We start from the raw sequence: 19799 nt of genomic DNA on the forward strand, positions 1-19799 counted from the left end.
CTGGCTTGCGGTCGCTAGGAAAGAATCTCAGCCCTAGGACAGACAGGACAGGCTGTCTAGAGGGGAGGCGGGTGGAGAGTCTTAAGGCTGTCGGTAACCGAAGCTGCTGCTGGATTTATGACGGGCATCCTCATCATTATTTAGGAGTGCACTACTAACATTACTACTACTAATAAAGAGTTCCCCACCCACTAGCCCCCTCTCCTTGGGCCCCCATGAAGACGGACAAGTCAGCAGCAAGAACTCTCCATGCTAAGAGAAATAACCGGGTGCTCCAGGAACTGCCAGCGGGAAAGAGCCCAACTCTGCGCTGGCCGGAGCGACTTTGCACTCGGGGTCTGGGGTACACGGGCGGGAAAAGCTGGGGTGTGATGTCTAGGGAGGGTAAAAGGGAAGGGAGCTATCCGTCACAGAGAGGGACAAGAGGAGAGCAATCATTAAGGAGATGCAGCGCTCACATTAGCGCAGAACCACTTCTACACTTTTATCCCCGAGCCCGGGGGTCCAGATCGATTTGCCCGCGTTGCCCCCAGTAGCTAGGTCCTCCTAGGAAAGTCTTCCCGTTTCGGAAGTAGCGAAAACAGCTTGGGCAAAGGGGTCGAGAGAGTAAAACCACAGTCCTGAGTCCAACCAACACGCACGCAGTTACTTTGTTCCCCCTCTCTCAGACCCCTCCCCCATCCCCACCGTGCCAGTGATTGATCCATAAGCTCCAACAGAGCATCAGTTTTTCTTCCTAATCAGCTGGCTCTATCAATCTATTTATAGTCACATAACTTTACTGGCTAGGTCATCAAAGACAGGAGACCAACGACAGTCATTTTCAGCAGCGAGGAACATCACAAATAGCAGGGGTGTGTGTGCTTGTATGTATGTACATTATCTATTGAAATCTAATTGTCCTGGGCAAAACTGCCCACTTCCTAAATTCTTCGTTTTATTTCACCAGAATTGTAATAAACTACATTGAATAATTGAATTGAAAAAGATAATAGTATTGTAAAGGAAAATAAAAGGACATCAAGATACGGAAAAACAAAACAATATGCCTTCTCTGACAATTTTCTGGACATATGACAATGAGAGGAGTTAAGAAACCAATGAGGGTTCTATATAATAGGTTCGATTTGATATTTTTAGATTTCACATTCAAATGTATTTCTCTCTCTCTCTCTCTCTCTCTCTCTCTCTCTCTCTCTCTCTGTCTCTTTTTGGATTTTTACAAATAAAATATTATGAGGTTGTTTTTATTTTTTAAAAACTTTTGTTGGTTAACTTCCCCCCAAACACCTATCCAATCCGTACTATTTCTTAATCTATTTGATTACCTCACTTAATTCAGTCATATTCAAATGGGAAACTAAAATCCTATATAGGCTCAATATGTGCACCATTAGCTAGATCTTCTAGATTTTATTCTTTGCTCCAGCAACAGAAAAAGAAAAATGTGCATGGGTCTACACAGGGAGATTCAGGTAAAACATTGACTGTATCATAATAGGCACCTTTTTACCACTTACACAAATTTTCAAGAAGTGGCTGAATTAGCAGAAAATTATTTAAACTGTGTTATCCTTTAATTGCAATTATTTAAAATTAGATTACAATATTAAATCAAGCATTTAAAAATGAGATTACTATATTAAATCAAGTGTTTCCAAAAATGAGAAGAAAGGGGGAGGGGGTGATTTTTTCAAAGACGAGATAAATTATTTTGCACTGCAAAGCTAAGTTAGACTGTACAATATTTTAGGGCTATAGGTTCGCACTGGCCTTTTGTTCTTTTATATGATCTAAAAGACAAAATTTCTGTTTTGTAGCCAGAGTGAACAAGATGTCTCAAAGGGATGACAATAGCCAGCATCCTCTACCTACCCAAACAAAATTACAGCCTAATAAAATTTTAGCTTGTATAGCACTGGCTCTTGAAGACCTCAGGCAGTTGTCAAAATCTGCTGCTTAATTTCAGTCCAATTGATTGTATTAGAATTTGATAATCGAACTGCATTTTTTTTCAATATACAATGGGAATTTTCACCCCCACCCCCAAGTTCTGAAAATTCTCAAACTGGCCCTGGAGAAATACAAATGCACAAAGCGATGGGCGAAGCAGGCCCTGTGTTCAGCACTCAATCATGTCCTGTCACAGGTGCAACCACTATGCATTATCCTGCCATGATTGATAGAGTGGGTTTGTGCAGACTGGGGGAGCTGGGTAGACTCAGATGGGGTCCTGTCATTTGGGCTCCATTTCATACTACCTGTAGGGAAAAGGAGGGGGAGAAAAACTTTCCTGGTAGTGGTTCCTTAGAAAGGTTTGGGAAATTTTACTTCTTCACCTATAATAGGAAGGTCTTATTTCGTGAAAGTTAAATGAATCACTTCAATTTCATTATATTAATCTCTGTGCATGGGAAAATACTCATACACCATCCACCCCTCTACCAACTGAACACATTAGATAATGGTTAATATACAGCTATTATAGCAGGCATGGTGAAACTATTAGCACTAGAAAGTTAAGACTTTTACTTAAATTGTACTCCTTTTAAATAAGAAATAAAATCACTTAAATGCAGATTTCATATGTATACCAAGAAGGATATATAAATTTAAAGTTATGTTTGATTTATTTCTTACTGGGGAAAGAATTACACACAAGAATGTACATGATCACATGGCATTTTACCCACTAACAATAAAATCATTTGATGACAGATACTCATCTAATAGCAGATAATCCAATAGCATAGGATACAATAAGTATACAGTTGAAAACTTTGTCATATTTTCACTTTAGCTGGAGACCAGATTTTTGAGGTTGCTCTGATCATTGAAGATCCTAACTAATTAATGTAAGAACAAAGATAACAACAATCTCACCAGTGTTGTATAAAATTATTAAATCCACCAGGTCTTTTCTTTTGCAAATGGCTAAAGGCAAAATGATTTGCATAAGAAGGTTTCAGATTTTTCATGTGTAGAATTTCTTTCATTGGGACTATTAAGTGGTCTTCAATGATATCCACAGATGTTCATGTACCAAACTCAGCACTTTAATATTTTTCCATGTGGTTTTTACATGCAACCTGCTGGAATGCTTAAAATGATGGGAGGAATAAAAGAAAAATAAATCACCATTTAAAATTTGTGGTTAGATGCTGGAGACTATTTTTCTTTCAAAGAACAAGATTTCTTTATCAATCAGATTGCCACTTTAAAATTGGAACATACAAAGGAAAATGCCTGTTTAAAAAAATTTCAGCAAAATAAATGTCTCACAAACCCTAGTTTATAAATTACTTCAAAACTTTTCCAGGAATATGAAAGAAAATGAAGACTTTTTAAAAAACTAACAAATATTTTTATGAAAAAACATACCTGGAATGAGGGAATATATTTATTTTCTCCTCTTAAGAGCAAGTACATAATGGGGAAATGAACTCTAATAATTATTAAATATTAAATAATGCATATTTGGTTGCTGAGAGATTATTTTGAATGGTTCTGGAGAGATTTCTATCAGGAAGAATTGTACAAATTGATTTGGGAAACTTATTTACACAGACTTTTTTTTTCCTTTTAATAAGAATTCACAATACAAGGGGGCATATAATTGTGAATATTTCCAGTTACTTTTTGAATGATATGAAAATTAACGAATGCTATGTAATTGTCAGTAATGTAATTTGAAAGTAGTTAACAATAGTGGATAATGGCATATGTGATCATAAAACCAGTAACTTATGTCTTTTAAAACTGAAAACTTTCTAAATTTATTTGTACATTGCTTAAGTTCATTCCTGTCTTTCAAAGCAATAACACAAGGGAGGGGACTTCAGCTAAGTAATTTTTTTTTTATAATATCACGTCTGATGATGCAGTTCACTGTAAGACACTGAAATGTAAATTCATTACTTAAAAATGCTTACCAGTATATCATAGCACACAATAGTAGGTCATCCCACTGAATGGTATGTGAGTTCTTATTGCATTAACTCCAAAGCACAAAGCTACACTTAACAAAGTGCTCACAAATCAGAATATTCCTTTAACACCTCATTTATTACTGTAACATGAAAAATGTCCCCTTCTATGCATTATGATATTATGGCTTAGTCAAGAAGGAATAACTTTGTATACTTATTGAAATAATCGTGTAGTTTTTTTGCACAACAGAGAGACTTTTACAGATATTGTGTTGTAACTTTACAATGCAGATAAAATGGATATATATCAAAACTAAGATGATTGAAGTTTAGGTGAGAAATATGGGGGGGGTGAGAGAACTGTGGCAGAGAAAGGAGGAAAATTTTGATAAACATTGAGAATATGTCAGGCATTTTTTCACAGGGATTCATGGGCATTCTTACGTGTGCCCGTTATAGACAAAAAAAGTGACTGAAAGACAAGATGAGACACAAAATAGGGAAGGTAGTGCAGGTTGACAAGCTATTGCCTTTATAAACATACAATAGACCCAGAGGCAAACCTAAAGCTGCCAACCTAACTACTAAATGAGTCTGCCAAATAACCAGATGCTACATCTGGAAAAACATTTTCATTGTCTTAGCAGCTGCCTGCTGTGAAGGCCATCCCAAAAGGAAGCAAAAGAACCACTGATTTGGTTCTGATAATCATTATAGCTTTGCTAATGAAATGCTTTATGCATTTGTACTTGTGTAACAAAAACAAACAAAAAGAATAGGACAGAGCTTAAAGAATGAAATCTTTGCAGAAAAGCCCTGTGGAAGGGTAGAGGAAAGAGATGGAAGGAAGTACAAATAAAGCATGGACACTTTGTAGCCAGAAAATAATTTTCTTTAGAGTGTATTTTGTGTTGCATTACTTTATTTTTAATTTCTACACCTTGAGGTTTAGACACTGCTTGTTTTTCAAGTTATTCGGGATTTCTACAGCATCCTGCTTTCGAAAGTCAGTATCCTGACTTTTGAAAGTAATATTTTCTACTGGTAAAATGGGAATGTTTCCTACTGAAAAACTGACCATTTACTAAGTTCTGATGTAACTTTATCACTGGGGCATCCAGTTCTTTCAACATATCTTGTTGTATTACACTGTTTCCTGTTGGCAGTCACTTCCAGTATTGTGGTTTATGGATTTGACTTCCCTAGGATTTGCGGGACTATTTACTTGTAATAATAGTAGCAATACTAATAATAACCAAAGTATCGTAAGGCATTCTGCTCATTGCCTGATGCTAACCAAACTTTCTAAAGTTGACAGGCCTATTCATTTATTACCAAGAGAAAGGTTGAAGATAATATACACAGCATTATTTCCCAAGTGACAGCAGCATAATTAGCAATATACAGAACACAAAAAAAGATATGACTCATGCTCTATGACTTATATTCTAAAGAAAGGTAGGTGACATATCAGCAAAGAAGGAAATGTCCCCAATTCACACCCGTGTACATACCTGGAGCATGTTTCTTAATTTCCCTGTCTCTAGAATTTTATCATTTTCTTTTCACCCAAGGATTACAGCAAGACAATTACTCCAGATTTGCAGTGCTGAATTATTGAGACATCAAAAGTAAAATAAAGTGGACTTGGTTGGAAAATAGTGAAATCTCAAAGACTGGATAACTGCCCTTTATAATCACAAATGAACTGTCATGGTTATAACCTCATTTCGCAGAAGAGTACATCGTATGTGTCTGATATGATGAAAAGATTCTAGGAGGGAATCTTAGAGTCTATCAAGACATTTTTCTTCTTCTAAGGAGACATTTTTTTCTTGAAAAAATTTATATATATTTTTTGCATTGACTGTTTAAATATTTAAATTTGAGCAAAAAATGGAAAGCTGATGAAATAATTCGAATCTCTATTTACAATTATGTACAGAAGGCTTCTAAAAAATAAAGGCCTTGAAATTAATATATATATGTGTGTGTGTGTGTGTGTGTGTGTACACATACACACATTTGTACAGGCTATCACTTCCTATGTTTTTTCATAACATAGAACATTGACCAAAGACAGGAGTTTTCATTCCACTTCATATACTAAAGTGAATTGTGTGACCCTAGACAATTCATTAAACTTTTCTGTTTCTTCATCTACAAAATGGTGATAATACTATACTGCCAAACACACAGTTGTTAGGAAACTAGTTTCCAAACACTTAAAGCAGCATACAAATATGAATTAGTGTAATTTTTATTATAATGTCCAAGAGTTTTGTCTTTTTTTTTTAGATCAAACTCTGGCAAAGGGATTTGGTATTTATGTGTGTAGATCAACATAGGACACAAAATTGTGTCCACAAGCCAACAAAAACAGATTTTATGTAAATGGAACCATATCAAATACATAATAAATTTTATTTTAAAAAAATTCAGTGTATCTAGAAAGAATGAAAATGTGAAAATGCAAACATTCATCAATTTATTGGGGAAACCTTATTTATATGGCTGTCTTGCAAGGCTGATCCTAGCTTCAGTTCTAAAACAATACACTCTTGGTTACTTAATCATTTCAATGCCACTGTATGTACTATCCCTATATGTTCCACAGATCCCCTTTATCTGTACTCTTTCCCACAAATGACAAAGAAGCAGGACAGATGGTCAGAAAGTAGCATGCACAGTGGGAGAATAGGATAAGTGACTTTGGGGCTAGGCAGATGTGAATGGTGTGACTGGTCACTCAGGGACCCCTTTACCAATCAGACAAAACCCATCAGGCCCTGGCCATTAGACAACATTCTCAAGGAATGGGGCGGGGGGTGGGGAGAGTCTAGAAGGGCCGACTGCTTCCACTGTTTTCATGAGCTCTACTCAACTGGTTTGTCTGTAAATCTCCCATTGATTTGGCAAATCATGACAACTTTTACAACATAATTTACAACATAATTACAACATTCCCTTGGAGGATATGGTTTGGTCATTGAGACATCAGTCAACAAATGAGTATTTATTGAGAGTCTAACATGTGCCGAGAATAGTGCTTAGGTAGTGAAGGGGATACATGAGAATTGTATGCCCTATCTTTGACCTTGAGGAGTTTATAGGCCTGCTGTAGAAAAAAACAATTAAAAATAATACAAGGCAGCATACAGTTAAGTGCTAAATTGTGTGGTGAGGATTATAAGTATTAGAAGAATTCAAAGAATAGAGAGAAGTTAACTTAAGCTAGAATAGTCATGAAAGACTTTTGGTAGAGAGCTGGACTTAAACTGGGCTTGGAAGGATTTGAATAGGAAGAGAGGTTGGGGAGTGAGGTGGGTTTATTAGTGTTGAAGGCTTTCCTAGGAAAATGGAGTTGAGAAAGGGAATGAAGTGTGATTGAGGAAACATTGAGGAGGTAGACCTAATTGAGTAGATTGGAGCATTTAGGGGAATACTGGAAAGTAAGGCAAGATGTGAAGGGCAAATGATTTTCAGTAATGTGATAGGTAATAGGGAGCCATTGTCAGATTTTGGAGGAGGCTAAACACATTTCCCTCAGAGAAGTTTTATTCCATTGTGCAGATCCATATGGAAATAACAGGTAGGGAACTGAGACATAAATCTCTCCCTTTTACTAATTTATGCTTAATATATCAAAAATGATTATTTCATCAATTTGGGTGCACCCTCCCCTGACACAAATCATAGATAACAATCTCTTACTTTTTAATGTCTATGAGTTATCATGACGGAAAAACTTTATCACTCAATGGATAACTCTTTGGTGATGAGCTTTCCCAGACTTGGTTTGGCTGGGCACCCAGTCTGTCAGTGAGTCTCTATTTAAAGTCTTTCCAACTTAATCAGAAATATCAGAGTTTGAACTTGACTGGCATGGCCTTTAAGAACCCAAGCTAACATATAAGGAATATAAAGACGTGGCCATTTGGAACAAAAGAGAGGTATATGTTTCCAACCTAAACTACACTGTATATAGAATTTCAAGAACTCTTTGTATATAAAAACCTGTTATTGATATGAAAGAAGATCTATGGCCTACCAGATAATTTTTCACTGGATAATATTTCTTTCGAAGATTTGGTAAATCACATACACACACACACACACACTTTTTTTTCTTCTAAGATTCTGATTCGAAGTACTTGATTCTATTTATTCTTGGCCATTCTGAAACTACCTATGTTGCAAGATGTGAGAATCAAATGACATAGTCCAAGTCAAGAGTGGAAAATGGCCATAATTATTAATAATAGCAATAATACAACCTCAAAGAAATGCCCTACAAAAGAAGTTGCAAGGTAGACAGAACTTTTGTTTGCTGTTGGGCAGAATAGTTGTGTCTCCCAGTAGGCCAGGCAGACTGGCTGATACATCCAGAGGGGACGGGTGTCAGGCTGGTGCAGGTGTCACTGGCTGCTCGTGAGTGATTGCACCATCAGCCTCCTACCGCGATCCATCATGCGGCCCCAGCCGGTGAAGAATCACAGCCTCAGCAAGGTGCTGAGCCCAGCAACATATCATTAAACAAGGTTACCACCGGCAGATTTGTTCCCATGATCAATCTGGTCAATAACCGTTCCACCTCACGGTACAATTTTTTTCAACCCTCCCCCGCCCCTTAAAACATAAACAAGTATTATGAAAGCACTCACAGAACAATGTGAAGCTTTATGAGAACTTCCATTTCTCCTGTGGCATTCTGCAAGCTTCTTTAAAAACCCTTATAAATCATGAAAAATAACCTTTACTACAGGAGATATCCTCAGGCAAGTGCTCTACCCTAATTCCATATTTTATTACCTGATACTTTTTTTTTCCAATTGATTACTGAATAGCAGTGGGGTAATTTCTTTAAGAAAATTCTTTTGAAGTCTGCATGCTTAGCTTCTACTATTTCTACTCCTTTATCCTTTTTTTTAATTTAAAGAAGTCCCTCTATGTAAGAGACAGCAGTAAAATACCTACTATTTACCTTTATTGTAATGTTTTCCTTTTAACTCTTCATATTCAATTCTTCATATCAACTGATTAGTTACTTCATAAACTTCAAAATATTAGTTATTCGTGTTGAAAGCTTTCCTAGACAGGTAGAGTTGAAAAAGGGAATGAAGTGTGCTTGAGGAGACATTTCAGAGGTGGAGCTAATAGGAGTAGATCTTTCATTTTGGGGGATACTGGGAAGTAAGGCAAGACAGCAAAGGCAAATTATTTTCAGCAAGGCGATAGGCAATAGGAAATAGGAAATAAGAAAGTTTCCTGAATTCATTTCAATGAAGTGATACAATCAAATCAAGAAAGTCAACAAGGATTTATTAAGCACCTACTAAGTGTCTGGCACTAATCCTAAGCATTGGGGGTATAAAAAAAGGCCAAAGATGAACACTGATCTCAAGGAGCTCACAATCCAATGGGGAAGACAACATAAAAATACGTATATATGAAGAAGGGACTTTTAATTTATTTGAAAAGTTAGAATTTAGAAAAATAAACTGGAGATCAATTGAAGCATCACAATGTTGGGTTGGTCAGAATAAAAAACTCCTGAATTACAGATATGCTTCAGTTGAGTGCAGTTCTAAAAGTTGTGAAGAATAGCAAAGCCCAGAAATATGTGAAAAGTAGGGAAAGGGGAGGGGCGACAACAAGTGAGTACTTTTCCAACTAGAAAGAGGCTTTCATATTGACCTCATTTTGAGGTTTGGCTGACTTTTGACTTGACCTTAGCTGATCAGCTATTCCTATGAAAAAGATGGAGAAATGTGGGCACTACATTATTGAAAGGACATTGTTAAACTGGAAGCCATTCAGAAAAGTGCAACCACAATGTTGAATGTCTTGAGATCATGCCAAATAACTTGGTTCAAGGAAATGCGGATGTTTAGCATAGAGAATTAGGAAAACCAAAATAGCTGTCTTTTGCATATGAAAGAGAAACTAGACTTATTTGATGACAGAGCCAGGACTAAGGCAGAACAACTGGGGCATTCTCCCAAAGTCTCCGAATTTAGAGTGTGAAGAGAGGTGATAGTATTTGTTATCTTTCACCATCATAGAAACAACAGAGTTTGAAACTTAATAAGAAAAATAGTTAAAATAGAAAGCTACCAGATATTATGCTGGGTGATGTCCTCTCCTCTCCTCAACACTATGGGTAGTCTTATAAGCAGTAGCTTCTCACCAGACACCAAAATCTGTGTCTCTGACACAGAATGGTTTTCCTTTCTTCCCACTTCCCATCCTAACACTCCTTGTGCTACAATTAAAGGCCATTTGTTTCCTGGGTTGTAATTTGTGGAATTTGTCCCAAACACACAAATTCCTGGTTTGGGCTATGACAGTAGGACTTAGAATATAAAAAATTCTGCATTTAACCTAAATTATTCATACTTCATGGGAAAAAGTCTAGCTCAGAGATCAAACAGACCACCACATCTCACCCTATAAATGGTGAATCTCTCCAGATGTTCCTATTACTAGATGACATTACTGATTATGTCAAGAGCTAGAACATGTTAAAGTCTGTCAAAAGAGATCCATAATTATTTATTTATTTTTCAAAGTAATTTTAAAAATGTATTTACTTTCACTTTACAACCTTTAGTTCCACAAGTTTTTAAGTTACAAATTTTCTCCCCCTCCCTCTCCTCTCCCCTCCACTCCATGGAGACATGTAATCTGATATATGTTCTACATATATCTTCACATTAAACATTAGTCAAGTTATAATGAGAAATTATAACCAAGATCTATATTTATTTTTAACTTTTACAAAGGTGTATTTATTTAGTAATATACTAGCATTTTCCCATTACTTCCATGGTATGCTCTTTCCTACTACACCTTGATTTTTGGGGTGGTAGGTTAAACATTTAACTCAGTTCCTACATAGCATTGTTCCTACCAAGTTTATATCTGATGAGGTATGACTTCTGGGTGAGTCCTTCTTATTGACTTGGTTTCCAAAGACTTCCTTGTTCCTCAAGGCTTTAAGGCTATGCTGAACACAAAGCACTACCTGAATTTAACTTCCAGATTTCTATGGCTTACCCTCCAAACCTTTGAAACTCCCAAGGTGACTCTATTCCCTTTATGTAGAATAGAAAACAACGAATTAAAAAGCCAAAGATTGAAGCACTCTCAGAGGAATCATATTTCCTTAGTGGGGAAGAAGGACCCAACGCCTTTGTCTCTTCTAGCATGGTCTCTCACTGGACACAGGTCCAGCTTATTGTAAAACAATCCATAGAACTAATTCATTGGTTTGTATGTCTTGGTCAGACATTGTAGATGAACAAAAACTTATACTCAAATTTAAACTGGTTGAGAATAGCCTGAATTAGTTTCCTTTAGAAAATTGTGAAGTATTTTTTGTTTGTTTTTTGCTTTTTGGAGGGCAGTTGGGGTTAAGTGACTTGCCCAAGGTCACACAGCTAGTTTTTGTGTTAAGTGTCTGAGTTCAGATTTGCACTCAGGTGGTCCTGACTCCAGTGCCAGTGCTCTATTCACTGCGCCACCTCGCTGCCCCTGTGAAGTGTTTTTGATGACCTCAGCATCTTTCAGAAATGAAGACCAAATTTTTTTTAAACATTAATTTTTTTTTTTCGTGATGCAGGATGGCTGTAAATCATGTAAAATCACAGACTCTGAAGAGTTAAACTTTTGGGTCACACACAGAGAAAGTTTATTGTGGGTATAAATGAGATGTCATTAGAGATATGTATGACTAATAAAGGACATTGGCTGGCTATGTGAGGAGAGCAAGGAATAATTAATGGACAGCCTTCATGATCTGGTATCTACACAATGTGAAGAGAACTTGAGAAAGACCCCCTAGTATGTTTCTTGGATTCTCTGTGGGGGATATTTGGGAAGACATGGACAATAAATATATAGGAAGAGAAGGAATGAATGCGTTACAATCCGCATCACTGCAGGTAGTAACCATAGTGATGTGATCCCAAACTTATTGAAGTATTTATGCAACTTCATACTCCAGTTTAGGCCTAGTTTCCTTTCCCCTGCCTTAGTAGAAATGGGCAATAAAGACAATCCTTCTTCATATAAAAGTTTATCCTGTATTTGGAGACCACTACTGATTCTTCAGTGGCATAAGTAGATAGTTTCAGTAAGGTGTTCATGGAAGCAAATTCATCCTTTATTTTCCCCAGAGTAGCACTAAACTGTATTTTCATCCTTTACTGAACTGGATTCCCCATATTAATTTGGCATTTTGGAAAAATAGAACTCATTTATTTTAAAAGCTGCATGTTGGGGCAGGTAGGTGGTGCAGCAAATATAGCACTGGCCCTGTAGTCAGGAGGACCTGAGTTCAAATTTGGTCTCAGACACTCAACACACTTACTAGCTGTGTGACCTTGGGCAAGTCACTCAACTCCAATTGCCTTGCCTTCCCCTTCCAAAATAAAAAAGCTGCATGTTGTGGTTCCACAAACCCCACTCCCCCCTTCCTGCCTAGGCACTGTAATTCATTTGTTATGGCTCTTAGAGAATGCTCTTCAATTCACTGTGAATTGTCATAGTTTATATTTTTTATGGCTCAGATTGTTGCAGCACTTTACTGAGATTTATCCTTTTCCCTTAGTATATTCTAACTTGTATCATACTTCCAAATGTGTATATGTTTTATGAATCCTATTAGATTATAAGCACCCTAAGGACAGGGATTGTGTTGTTTTTCTTCTCTGTATTCCCAGCACTTGGTACTTAATAACACTTTACATGCATGATCTCCTTAAATTCTGCTCCAGATTTCCACATCTTCCAAAAGAGGAAACTGATTGCTTAACTTCCTGGGTTTATTAGTACCTCCCCTCTCCCTCCAACCCCCATACACACACTTTAGGTTCTAGCTCACTTATCAATCCTATTTGTTCTTCCCTTACCTCCTACATCATCTCACCTCTTGTTTGCAAGGCTTTGTACAAACTATCCTCTGTGTTTATAATGTTTTCACCACTGACTTCTGATCTTGGTAAACTCATGTGTCCCCAAGACATTTTCTGATCATCCCAAATGTTAGGGCTTCACCCATGCCCCCAATGCCCATCTCTCTCTCTCTCTGTCTCTCTGTCTCTCTCTCTGTCTCTGTCTCTCTCTCTGTCTCTCTCTCTCTCTCTCTCTCTCTCTCTCTCTCTCTGTCTCTCTGTTTCTCTCTCTTTCCATACACACACACATATGCATATATACCTATAAAATACATGCATATTTATGTATTTTATTTACTAATCTGTCTATATTTTGTTTCCTCCAAATAGCAAGCTTCTTTTTAAAAAATCTCTGTATCCCTCGCACCTAGAACATAATGAATAAAATTTCTTAATAAATGATAAATGAATGAATGAAGTGACTTATCCAAGGTCACCCAGCTAGTGAATGGCAGACCTAACATTCAAACTGGTCTTCTGACTCCAAGTTTAATGGCTATCTATCTATTTCATATAGTTTTTCAATCTCATTGAGATACATTTCTAGAAAGTATGCATCTTGAACTCATTCACCTGGTCTTTCAAGTCAAATCAAGTCAATAAACATTTATCAAACAATATTTCAGGCACTGTGCTAAATTCGGGGAACACAAATGCAAGTAGAGAGAAAGATAATTCCCGCCCTCAAAGAGTTTACATTCTAATAGAGGAGGATAATGCATAAAAAGAAGCTGAAAAGGAGGGAATGGGGAGAAAGAGATGAAGGTATCCGAGGTGTGTGTGTGGGGGAGGTGGGCTGGGGGGTGGCATTAGAGAGAATCTGAGATATTGAGTATATTCTGGAGAGGAGTAAAAACATGATTGGGCTGGGTATCCTTAAAATAGAAATTCCGGGAGGAACCAGCAAATCAGAGGAATGGGTCACAGGAATGGAAGGTATTTCCACTTTGTAAACCAAGGGGCAGAATGAGGTTCCAAAGTGTATGGGTTTCTGGAGCATTGTAGAAAAAGCCTGGGAAAGTCAGAGTCTTCCAGAACATGAACTATTGTCTTTATTGATACATACATGAGATGCTTGATTCACTGATGATATAGTTGAGAACATACATTATTCTTTCAGAAGATGTTATGTTTTAGTCTTTTCTAGTTAATAAGATCTCCAAGTTTTACTCAATAAGGCAATTTTCACACATCAAACTAGATGACAAAATGAAAATGTTATATATTGGTAGCTCTCAACTCATGATCATTTGTAAAAATTGGGAAATTCATAATAGGTCTAGGTGTCATTTTGATATCTTCACATTTCTTGCTCTGCATTTTTAGTTTCCTTTTTTTCCTTACAATTACCTTCATGTTGCAGATTACATTTTTATGTTAAGAAGAGGCTAAATTTGAGTCATGTCGGAGATATTTAATGTGGTTAAAACCTAGATGACTTATGGCCTAGATACAATAGTCATGGCAGCTTTGTAATAGGCCTAGGTGGTTTTCATAGAACAGTAATGTGAAAGATTGAAGGAAGCTATTGCTTTCATAGCATACTATAATTTGACTCAGACACTGGATAGATAAAGTCATCAATAACTCAGCAAAAAGAATTTCATATCTAAACATTCATTATACCTGCAAAATGCCTGAGCTCCTTGGAAGAAAGGTGATATAAATACAAAAGCATTCTTTCTATTATCTATTATTATCTTTCTTTTGGTATTGATATAGCTAATTCATTAATCTGGAATACAGAAAAAGAAATGCAAGAATGTATAAATGTGTTATCAATATAGGGTAACTAAAATTGTTTTTCTATAGTACTTGGAGGGCTGTTTGTAAAATTGTCTTGTATTCTCAAATACCCAAATGCTTTTAGAGAATATTATCATTTCCTTTTAACAAAATGAAAATGTACTTGTAGTTTAGGGTACACTTGTCCCCAACTCAGGGTCAGTGTGAAAGTTCTCTTCCATTTTCCTTTTTTTTTAATATATGGAAAACAGTATGCTTATTCCTTTCTGTCCCTAGTGTAAACCCTAGTAGTGTGCCTCTCACAAATTAGAAAATGTTCCAAAGCAGTCCCAATTCATCTTACATAAGCTTTATTCTCAGTGGAAATCTTGTAGGAGAATCAAAGTCCTTTAAAGATTCCATAATGTGTGCTATATATTTAACTCAGCTCACCAAATATTTCTCATCATTTTGTCTGCTTTGATAACAGAGAACTAAATATATTGGTGAGGGTGGTTTTCAGAGGAGACTCCTTTGTCTGTGATAACTGTGTTTGGCTCTTTTTATCTTGTTCTTCCTGAGTGATTGAGCCATCAGCAACATAGGCAAAGTCACCACTGAACTCTGACCTTTACTAACTTACAGGCAGCATTTGACACTTAGCAAATACTACCTTGTTCTTTTATTAAATCTTTATGTGTATGTCCTATCTCCCCAATTAGAATATAAGCCCCTTCATGGCAGGGACTGTCCTGTGATTCTTTTTTAATAGCAGTGCCTTTCTAGCACAGTGCATTATACACTGAGGCCAGCCATCAATCAGTATTTATTGTTGATCCTGCTGCTAAACCAAATAGTCCACCATCTTTCTTAGTGTAGTTGCCTCCAATTTTGGAAAATGTCTAGATGATCCAGAACTTTCTGGCCCAGACACTGATAATTCATCATCTGTAATTTATAATTCTAGAGAATTTTTTTTAAAAACTGGGTTGTCATTTTTCCGTAGTCACAGAGCTACTATATGTCAAAATAAACAAATCAATAAATACTACTATGTGCTAGGTGCTATGCTAAGTCCTTGGTACACAAAAGGAAGCAAAAGACAAAGGTGTTCACACTCTAATGGAGGAGACAATAGGAAAACAAATATATACAAACAAGCTACAGGATAAATAGAAAATAACAAGGTCAGCCATCTATGTATTACAGCTTGCTGCCTCTTGACTGATGGTTCAATAACAGAAATCTTCCCTCCTATGTGGCAGGTCTGGGTCTTATTCTTGGCCCAAACAGCAACTAGTTCTTATAAATAAAAATTCAAAAATATAGCTTATTTGTTAATCAATACTTATCAATAAATCAGTAATAAATTCTGAGCCTGTCTAGTATACAGTCTTCTTGTTGTTCAGTCATTTTTCAATTGTGTCTGACTCTTCATGACCCCATTTTGGGGTTTTCTTGGCAAACATATTGGAGTGACTTGCCATTTCCTTCTCCAGCTCATTTTCAAAGATGAAGGAGCTGAGGCAAACCAGGTTAAGTGATTTGCACAGTGACACAACTAATAAGTGTCTGAGGCCAGATTTGAACTCAGGAAGATGAGTCTTCTTGACTCCAAGCCCAGCACTCTATCTGTTGTGCCACCCAGCTGCCCAATATACATTCTGCATTTTCTCTAATTGTTTATTGCCCTTAGAATAAAAGCACAGCTTCAACTTCTGCAGTTCTTCCTTGGTGCTGGTTTAGAAGATGGACAATTATAAGAGATTAAAAACTGAAATGGAAAAGCAGAGCAAAAAATTGGAAAAGTAGAAGGTAACACTAACAGAATCAGCTGGATATCAGTGAAAGAAGAAAAGAGGAAGAATGAGGCAGGAGAAACCAATGAACAACAACAAAGATTTATCAATGGTTTGAATGAAATCTGTGTTTGCAATTCGCTTTTGTTTTCCTGCCCTGATGGGAATATTCACTCCATATTTTATGACAGGGTAGTGGCAATCTCCCCTTCATCCCTCTTTCCTAAATGTGTATATTTGCATCTTCCACTTGTTAGTTCTTCAATGGTCTTAAAGATAAGGTTCAAAAAGAGTAACCCAAAATGTTGAGAGACCAACATAAAAATTTTCTTAATTATCATATAAAGACTTTTTATTTGATTTGATTTACAAGTCAATTTGTTTTATTCCTTTCATCCCAGGATTCCCACTATATGCAGTATAATCTTGTCAAAATCTATTGAGAGAAGATTACGCGGACTGTTCCTTTGTCTTCCTTTATATCCTCTGTAACATATCTATTACAACATTCAAAGATGCTTGGTCTTGCTCCTTCTTGAGCTGTCACTAAGCAAGCAGGGGGCTTTCTGGGTCCCCAATTCCATCTGGAAAATTCTTCCAAGACCAAGCCCACAGCTTTTTCACCCCTTTCCTTCTTGCTCAGACACTCAAACCAAACTGCTCCTATTTTGTCCTGAGCAGTGGGCACCGTCAGCAGTGAGGGGCACTTCACAGCTTTTTGAGCTGATCTCAGTCCTCTGTACATGATTGGAATGAGAATGGCATTCAGCAGACAAGATTAATGATTGTACTTATCTTTCAGAGTTGAAAAAATTTTAAATATATGTATGTTGGTTAGATAAGGTTAAGTGATATTTGTGTGGTTTAGAAACAAGGAATCTTTCATGTTATACTTGTTATAGTCTAAGAATATTTTTGGTGTGACCAGCTCATAATTCTGGTATGTGCCATATGCCAAGGAAACGGGCTAGGCATTTAGTCATGGGGAGCTAAACTGAAAATAGTCCATTAGATCTGAGCACACTAAAAGAAAGAATTTGATTTATGATAAGTTTTTCCATAGTTAAAATGTTAGGTGACTATTGACCTTAAGGAGACCTAGTTTGTGCTACTTTATACACAAGATAATCTTTATGGTCTAATAAATATGCCTTGTTTTGGCATGTTAATAAATGTATGCCATCTTTAATAATGAAAGCTAATACTGAATATAGTAGGGATCCTGGTATGAAAGGAATAAAAGAAGTTGACTGGTAAAAAAAAAAAGTATTTATATGATAATAAGAAAAATCCTTATGCTGATTTCTCGGTTACTCTTTCTCAACCTTATCTTGAAGACAGTTAAACAACTAACAAGTGAAAGACACATATATACAAATTTAGGGTTGATATTATAAGTCAACCTATAGGAGGAAAAAAAAAACCTTCCTAAGATTTGGAGCAGTCCAAAAGTGGAATGGGAAGTGGTGGAATTGTTTTGTGAAGTGGTAGAATTCTCCTTATGGGATAACTTTGAGCAGAGTAAGATGATCACTTGAAACCTATGTTATGGGGGTAGATATTTTTAGAATGTAGATGAGTGACCATTGAGATCCCTTCCAAATCTAAAATGGTATGATTCTATAATTCTTTCCAAGATTCTAATAATTTCTCCTCTGGCATCAAATTCTTCCTTACTGGTCAGAATCAAGTCCATAAATGCAGTTCACCTTGCTTCCATTTCTACCTTTTGAAGGGTGCATTTATCATTGAGACAAGAGAAAGTAGGTTTTTTAAAAGATGATGCAAAAAAAAATAAATGAGGGAAAACACAAACCCAACTGTCATAGCTTTCAATGTGAATAGATTAAATAATTCAATAAAATGACAGTATAGATAAGAGAACAAAACTCACTATCTAAAATGTAAAAGAGACTGAAAATGAGAGTCTTTGTTTTGTTTTTTAACTATGCAGGAAAATCTTCAGAAACAGGAGTTATGATTATGTTATCAAAGTAAAAATAAAAATATATAATATTGATAAACAGAGGAATTGTACTATGCTTAAAGGAACTTTAGATAATGAGTCAACATCAGCACTAAATATATATGCACCAGATGACAAAACATCAAAACCACTTCTTTTTTCCCCTGTCTCCTTTCCCCCTCTTTCTTCCTCTACCCCTTCTCCCAACAATATTCCTTTCCTTGGAACAATGTGTTTTATGCAAAGACAGAGCTACCTGCTACATAATTATATTGATCAAGAAGAAGAAATGAAAAGAATGCATCTTCCTTTGCAAATGCACCTCTGCTCTGGGTATGCAGCATTGGCTATACTGTCAGACATGGTTGAATTGTTAGCTAATTTTACTGAACTGCTTTAAAATTATTATTCTTTGTTACATGGGATAGATTTCTGGGTAGGGGAGGGCAGATGGATATATTTGGAAATGAAGATTATATAAAACCAAAAATTATAAAAAGTAGCAAACAATTTAGGAGTGGTATAACTCTGTTAACAATTGTGAATTAATATTTTTATTTTACAAAATAATATAAAATATATTACTGATTTTTTTTGCCAAAAATCATTAAAGCAAGTCATGAATTTTTCAGATGCTTTGCTTTTTAGCAGAAAGACTTTCAATCAATGTCTGGGAAGCTGAAATTCTCCATCAGTACTGTATTCTGCCTCAGGGCCAACTTTGTGATCTGTTTCTACAACTTATCCTCCATTGCCTTCTTCTGGTCTAGTGGTTGGCAATATGCCCTCATCACAATATTTCTTCTTTCCATTGACCCATATTCAAGTGTTCCGTTTTGATATTTCTCCCTTGTTTGTTGATTTCCTTGGAGGAATAGATCTTAAAATACAATATTACTTCACCAATTCTTTTATCTAATCTAAGAATAAGAGATACACTTCCATTTTGCTATACTGACATTTGTTGCTTTCCACCAAGTCCAAACTATTCCTATAAAGTGGTATTTATATCCCAACATTAAGATCTCATGTTCACTGTCCAATCACCATGCATTTGAGTAGGTTATAATCAAGAAAGTCAGGAAGCTAACATACACTTATTGTTTATTCTGTACCAAGCACTAGAGATACAAAGGAAGTCTGAGATAAATATCCCTCAAATAAAGACAATGAGATACAGTGGGAAAAATAAGTACAAAACCTTTAGGACTGTGAGCCTACTCCAGATCACAACTCTTACGTCCATCACTTGGGGAAGCAACACCTATGGAGAAGGAGCCAGGCATTGCCTACAATGGCCAAGTGCTGCTCACAGGGCAGGGAAATCAACCTAGCTGGGCAGCCAAGATATCCTGGGAGAAACAGGAGGCAACATGTGCTAGGCTAGTAAGACCACCCTTACTTACTAGAACACTTACTTCAC

The 19799-nt window shown here is 36.4% G+C and overlaps 1 pseudogene; it reads left to right on the top strand.

Moving 5' to 3' along the window:
• Positions 1-215: 215 nt before the first annotated feature.
• Positions 216-17110, top strand: LOC138144666 (calcium load-activated calcium channel-like; annotated as a pseudogene).
• Positions 17111-19799: the final 2689 nt, after the last annotated feature.

This window comes from Petaurus breviceps, unplaced genomic scaffold (assembly GCF_028583685.1).
Source record: "Petaurus breviceps papuanus isolate PSGF00001 unplaced genomic scaffold, PetGlider_PUasm1.0 90702, whole genome shotgun sequence".
Classification (NCBI taxonomy): Eukaryota; Metazoa; Chordata; class Mammalia; order Diprotodontia; family Petauridae; genus Petaurus; species Petaurus breviceps.